The 6,968-nt window shown below is 41.1% G+C and overlaps 1 long non-coding RNA gene across 1 annotated transcript; it reads right to left on the reverse strand.

Annotated features, from left to right (window-relative positions):
- Window positions 1–1,664: 1,664 nt before the first annotated feature.
- On the reverse strand, window positions 1,665–2,127 carry LOC147941295 (uncharacterized). The gene is made up of 2 exons (XR_015560834.1): window positions 1,997–2,127; window positions 1,665–1,893 (listed from the first exon to the last, which is right to left on the reverse strand). It is a non-coding gene; the product is annotated as an uncharacterized LOC147941295 (long non-coding RNA).
- Between the last annotated feature and the right edge of the window lie 4,841 nt (window positions 2,128–6,968).

A 6,968-nucleotide genomic window follows, 5' to 3' on the forward strand; every position in this document is an offset into this window, starting at 1 on the left:
GTGCAACCATTGAAAGCTAGGAGTACGACGAATAAACACAATTGTTGGACGAAAACTAACAAGTGCAACCATTGAAAGCTAGGGGTACAACGAAGAAACACAATTGTTGGATCGAAACATTGCAACTTTATATAAACAAAGAGGTGTAAAACAAAAGGGTGTGAAAACTAACAGGTGCCAACATGGAAAGCTGCGGGTGCAACGAAGAAACACAATTGTTGGACCAAAACTTTGCAACTTTGAGATCATTAACAAAGGGTGAGATCATTAATAATACTCAAAGAACAAAAACTCTTTTCAAAGTCCATAAAGATCTGTATATATATAAAAACAAAGAGGTGTGAAACAAAAAGGTGTGAAAACTAACAAGTGCAACCATTGAAAGCTAGGAGTACGACGAATAAACACAATTGTTGGATCAAAATATTGCAACTTTATATAAATAAACAGGTGTAAAACAAAAAGGTGTGAAAACTAACGGGTGCCAACATGGAAAGTTGGGGGTGCAACGAAGAAACACAATTGTTGGACCGAAACATTGCAACTTTTGAGATCATTAACAAAGGGTTTAAAAGGTGCGATTTTTAAAAGATGGGGGTACGACGAAGAAACACGATTATTGGAAAAAAAACTTGCAACTATTGGGATCATCAATAATTTTAAACCGTTAGATGAGATGATAGAAACAATCTCATCCGTTAGATTAAAGTTAACCCCCAAAAGTGAGTTTGCTATTATATATAGGTTGTCTAATGAGTAATTATTTAAAAGAAAACGAACATTAGACAGAAAATTCTGATGGATATGTGACGAGAGGAGACAAGACGGGAAATAATAAAACGGGACGGATTGGAAGAGACGTGTTTACCGTTCCAAAGTGGAAAAGTAGATACGTCTAGGTTATATACGTGTAATAATCCAAATTAAAACCAAATTGAAATCCGATATTTAGTTTTCATACCAATATTGTACATACTTAAGTTATATAGTTATATCAAAATATTTTGTCCGTGCTACAGCACGGGTTACTACCTAGTGATAATTGAAAACAAAATACACGGTTAAGTAAAAAGTATAGCAAAAAGGGCAAAAACATATTTGATCTAAAAATAAGAGTGGAAAAAATATGAAATATGTAAACGTTAAGAGTAATATATAGGGATATAATTATAATATTTATAATATAATTAACACCAATTAACACAATTAACATCATATTACATTTTGTGGCCCTTCAATTTTTTTTTCGACCATGTGAAAAAGAGGGAGGAAGATGAAAAACTTTACTTTTACAAAGAGAACCGATTGATAAATAATGACGAGTTGTAGCAAAAATATTTCAATAAAATGTGATGATCATGGAATTCATCTACGATTTTAAGCTAAGACAGGATCAAATAATGTATTGTTTGAAGAGGTAAGTAAAAATTTGTATGTGTCTTATATATATATATATATATATTTTTTATTCCCAGTTGTATGATTTGATTATTAGTCTTATTAAACTTTCACGGATCAATAGATATTTTAGGTAAGATTCTTCAAGTTATCTCTGTTTATATGTGTTACTTTTTCATGTTTTAGAATCGACTTTTGTGTTTCGTTTTCAAATTTATTTCGATGCTTCAAATTTTAGTTAATGGATCCGAGATGATTTAATATTATAGATTTCGATTTTTGTTTATTGATTTATTTAGAACCGAGATGATGCAAACAAAAGAATTCGTGCTGTGAAAGTTGTGGCGAATCTTGCAGCCGAAGGTAACTTTTGCTCACTCACATACATATATGATCATCTCTTGAGATGTTTTTGTTGCTATGAGTTCTCACTGTTCCCCTATTTTTTTCTTTTGGTTCGATAAGTAGAGGCAAATCAAGTTACGATCGTTGAAGCTGTAGGTAGAGAGACCATAAACTCTTTGAAAGGTTATTTTTAAAGTATGAATCAACTGTATAAGCTTTAATATATAAACTGAAAAAGAATATTGTGTATTACCTTCCTGAGGATGCTTTGATGTTCCAACGTATGGATTACAACTATCATCATCATCAGATGAACAGACGAGAGTCTAGCGTTTTTAAGGCAAGCTGAATATTAGCAAAAAGTTTAGTTAGATCATCGGTTTCAGTCCACCAGACATTCTCAAAATCCCAAAATATGGAGTGACCAAACCGATGGACCAAACGGATTTTGAGAAAGTCTGGGTGGACCAAACCGATGATTGGAACCAGATGCGCCGTCCATTCGAGGAGAGAAAAAAACAAAAACTGAAAAACGAAATTAATATGGTATATTTTTGTGTGTGTTTGTGTTAATCTAGGAGCTAGGCTTGTGTGTTGTGTTTGTGTTTCTCGATTAAGTTTATACAGAAGAAGAAAACGAAAATTTGTGGGCAAGAGAGAAACAAATCAGACCAGAATTGGATTCGAAACTAGCTAGAGGAGTAGTTCGATCGAAAGTAAAAACCAAAACGTCAAGAATTGGGTTCGAAACAAAACAAAATTGAATCAATGCAAATTTAGTGGAGGATCTCGTCCTCTCTTCCGGTGGACGAAAACGCTTGGAGAAAAGCAATGAGAGTAGGATTCCCTTGTCGTTTCCTTATTATTAGCTAATGAGACCTGAACCTCTCCCTCCTAAAACCCATGCTTGAAGAGCATGAAGAGTCAAGCTTAGTGACTTAAAACAAACTCACTTAGGAGGAAGTCCCAAAGATATCCTTTATTTTGTATTAATTCTTATTTATTTATTTTAACTTATTTTCTATTTTTGCATATTTACATTTATAAAAATAAAATAAAAAAGAGAAAAAAGAGGAATAGGAAATTTTGGGGAACCCGAGGCTCTACCCGAATTCGTACCCGACGCGCCTGATCGTGTTCCTAACCCTATTGACCTCGAGTTTAGCTTTTCTTTCTTTTTAAGGATTTTATCAATGGCACCAAAGATGAAAACCTACCAAAAGAAGCAGAGCAGATCAACCTCCGCCCTGCTAGAACCGGAGGTGATGCCGTTGAACCTCGCGAATCCCAAGGAAGAGGAGACGTTCCGCATTCCCAACCGTTGGCTGGATGTTTCGCATCTCCAACCCGATCCGGTGCTCGAGCAACCGATCGTGCAGACCCCCGAGTTCGCTCACCATGCCCGGTGGCAAGTGCTGTTCATCGATCTCCTCGACGTAGGGACCTGTCTACGTCCGAGAGAACTGTTACTGATCCTATGGAGGTCGATTCTAATGCCGGTGGAGGAGATCCAAGCCTCGCAGTTAAGGAGCAGATCTGCGGTTGCAAGAGGGAAGAGACCAGCCTCTAAAAGGGCTGAGAAGGTGGCCGAGAGAGCAGCTGAGGAAGAGGATCAAGACACAGAGGAGTAGAGCCGTGACCGAGAGGAGGAGCAGAGAGAACGCACACGCCAAGCTTCGCGGAGGCTGAAGCAGAAAGAGGTGGAGACTCCGACCAAGCTCTTCAAGGTCTTCCGCAAGATGAATTTTGTTGGTACCCGCTACCGTCACCAAGAAACGATGAAGCAGTTGGACATCGCTAGAGACGTCGAGTTCCTGTTCGACATGTGCCACCTGGGCAAGATGATGCGAGCCAACCTCGAGGCTTATGAGGAGGAGACGGTTCACTTCCTCTCCACGCTGCGGTTACATTATTTCGAAGACCACCCGACCCTACTACCCGATGGGGGGATCAGGTTCATCACTTTCTCCGTGGGCAACAAGGAGTACCAACTTACCTTCATGGAGATGGAGAAGCTGTATGGTTTCAAGGCTGGGAGTGGAGAAAGCATGGAGGTGAGAAAGGAGGAGATGAAGTCCCTATGGCTGACAATAGGCGACAAGCTTCCTTAAAAGTCTACAAGCTCCAAATCAGCTCAAATAAGGAGCCCTGTTTTGAGGTATTTTCACAAGTCCCTAGCTTGCACCTTGTTCGCTAGAAAAGAGACTGGGAATGTGAATGACCATGAGCTCCAGCTGCTAGAAATTGCCTTGTGTGAAGTGTTAGACAATGCTAGGGATGGTACACCGCTAGTTGGAGATGATGCGGACAATAGTATGGTCTTTGTGCTGCTCGATCAGTTCCTTTACCTCAAGTCATGGGCAATGAAAACTGAGAGAAGAGAGGGAGCTAGAGAGATCTCCATAGGAGGACTGGTTACACCGATTTTGGTGGCCTGCGATGTGCCTGTGAAGGGAGTGGTACATGACCAGAGATGGCTGGACATAGAGTACCTAACACTGGCGAGATTCTTGGCCTATGAGAGGCCAAACAACATGTTGCTCTTCAAGTTTGTCCATCCAGCTGCCGGAGCCGCCCAAATGATCCTACCCAACGTCGTGTGCACCAAAATCCGGCTAGGAGACAACATAGACTTCACACCACCTTTGGAGGAGCTGTACAACCCGGAGGAGGAGTTCGAGGCAGAAGAGACAGAGCCGACTGGGCAAGGACAGGGAAACAACTCGGACGATTACGATTTTGAGGAGTATGTTTGCTCTCAAAAGCAACCAGTTGGGGTGAAGGAGGATCGGATGGCTGAAGAGGATGAACAAGTTCCTACCTAGGAAAGTGAAGGACCTTACCGGATCAATGAAGGTAATGGGAGGTCAGATAAAGGAGCTGCAAGACAAGGCAAGCTGTGCCTCAGCTCCCACCTCGGCATATGCACCAACATGGATGGGGAGGAGAAGACCGCTAGGAGGAATTCGAGGATTGACACCTCCAGAGCCTCACAGAGCATCCTCCTACGAGCCCCAAGAAGAGGAGGATGTCACCAGACCAGATAGATCGCGGAGAAGCCACTCGGATGCCTATCTGATGCCTAACCCGATGGGGTACACGATGCCTGATACTAAGATTTTTGTGTCTCCTAGCAGGTTCAATTAACCTTAAGTGTTGTAGTATTTAAGGTGTCAATCCAAATGGGATGTTGCTAGCAATCAAGATGCAATCAAGGAATCACAAGTTAAGCCAATTCAAAGAGTGTTTTTATCTAAGAGTCCTAGAATGATCAAAATGCGAAATGGAAATGAGTCACAGAACAAGAAACAAGAATGCATGACAAGAAGCGAAAGTGAATAAAAACGCAAACGATTCTAAGCATGAACAAACGAAACAGTTCCAGGAATGTAATAAAAATCAGAAAGAAAGAAGTCCTAAGGATGGGGTAATTGATGTCGGTGGAGTATTCTAGTCTAAGGAGTGTTTAACATACCATAAGCAAAGTATCCCTAAACAATGAACATCACAACTTAGCTAATCCAATCTCTTGGCAAAAGCTACTCAGACGCAACCACTTCCATACCTAGCTCTCGCTAGAGAAACGTGGTCGAGCAGGCATGACAGACAAGTTCATTCGTGTCAACAAACATCCTAGACAACTAATCTCTTAGGCTAGGAACGTAAGTCTCTGGCACTAGTTGGTCAGACATTTCATCAAACACCTTTTGGGTGCGGAAATGTCTCGAACCTAGTTCCAATTGATCAGAGAGAAACAAGTAATTCTAACTCTAGTCCAGAAGGGAATTTTACAATCAAAGCTTAAACACTCTACATCCTAAGATCCTCCACCTAATCTATCCCATCCTCAGGAACTACCACACTACTCAGATCCGAAAATCATAGTCAAGGATGCAAACACCGAAATCATTGAATCAAGCATAATAAGATAGATAAAAATAAGATTAACAACTTTGTAGAAGGAATCAAATGCAAAATCTCAATAAATCTCAACGATATCGGAATACAAGTCTGAGAACGTGTTTTGGATGCTAGGTTAAAAACCTTCTGGGAACGAAAACGAGATTAAAAGATAAGATGTCTCTGCAAAGACTTAACAAAATGTATATATAGTAGTCCAACATGGAAAGCCCTAAAACTTAAAACGACAAGGTAAAGCGTCGGTTCGGTAATCTCCTGAAGCATGTGAAACCAAACGTCTTTCTTCCCGACATGTGCGATCAAGTCCATGTGCGTCGAATGGAATCCAATGTCATCATAGCTCGGATGGAAGGCTGAGGAGCATGGCTTGGACGGATAGCTCGGACGGAACGGAGATGGTGACAATGGCTCGGACGAGACGGAGATGGTGACCATGGCTCGGACGAGAATGAAGATGGTGACCATGGCTTGGACGAAACGAAGATGGTGACCATGGCTCGGACGAGAATGAAGATGGTGACCATGGCTCGGACGAGAATGAAGATGGTGACCATGGCTCGGACGAAACGAAGATGGTGACCATGGCTCGGACGAGAATGAAGATGGTGACAATGGCTCGGACAAAACGGAGATGGTGACCATGGCTCGGACGAGAATGAAGATGGTGACCATGGCTCGGACGAAACGAAGATGGTGACCATGGCTCGGACGAGAATGAAGATGGTGACCATGGCTCGGACGAGAATGAAGATGGTGACCATGGCTCGGACGAGAATAGCTTCCAACGTTTCCTAAATACCTGAAATACTCCAAAATGCACAATGTATGCAAGGATGATGCAAGAGCTACCTAGACGTGCAAAGTGTATAGAAAAAACTAGAAAACGATGCAAACCAATGAGTTATCCTAGCTAAATGCATGATAAAAATAGGCTAAGGAGAGACAAAATATAGACATATCAACTCCCCCAAGCTTACTCTTTGCTTGCCCTCAAGCAAACAATCAAGAATAGAGTATGGAGAAGAGGTGTGAAGATGGGGTCTCAGAACCTAAAACATGCTAAATAAAATAGTTAGAATCAAGGTCCTTGTTTTTAGTTCTATGATGCATGGTGAAGGAACTCTATATTTTTTCTACACATGCAATCCTATCAATCATTCCCTTTAACATTCATTGACAGAGAACCGTGAATCAAGCTAAGCAATGTCGTTGAACTCATTTGGCTAGGGTGAAGGGTTGGAGATTTAGATGGTCTCCTTCTCGAGCGGTTTCATCAATACATGACAAGGTTCTCTCACAAAAAT

Source organism: Camelina sativa, chromosome 7 (genome assembly GCF_030686135.1).
Source record: "Camelina sativa cultivar CO46 ecotype springtype chromosome 7, ASM3068613v1".
Classification (NCBI taxonomy): Eukaryota; Viridiplantae; Streptophyta; class Magnoliopsida; order Brassicales; family Brassicaceae; genus Camelina; species Camelina sativa.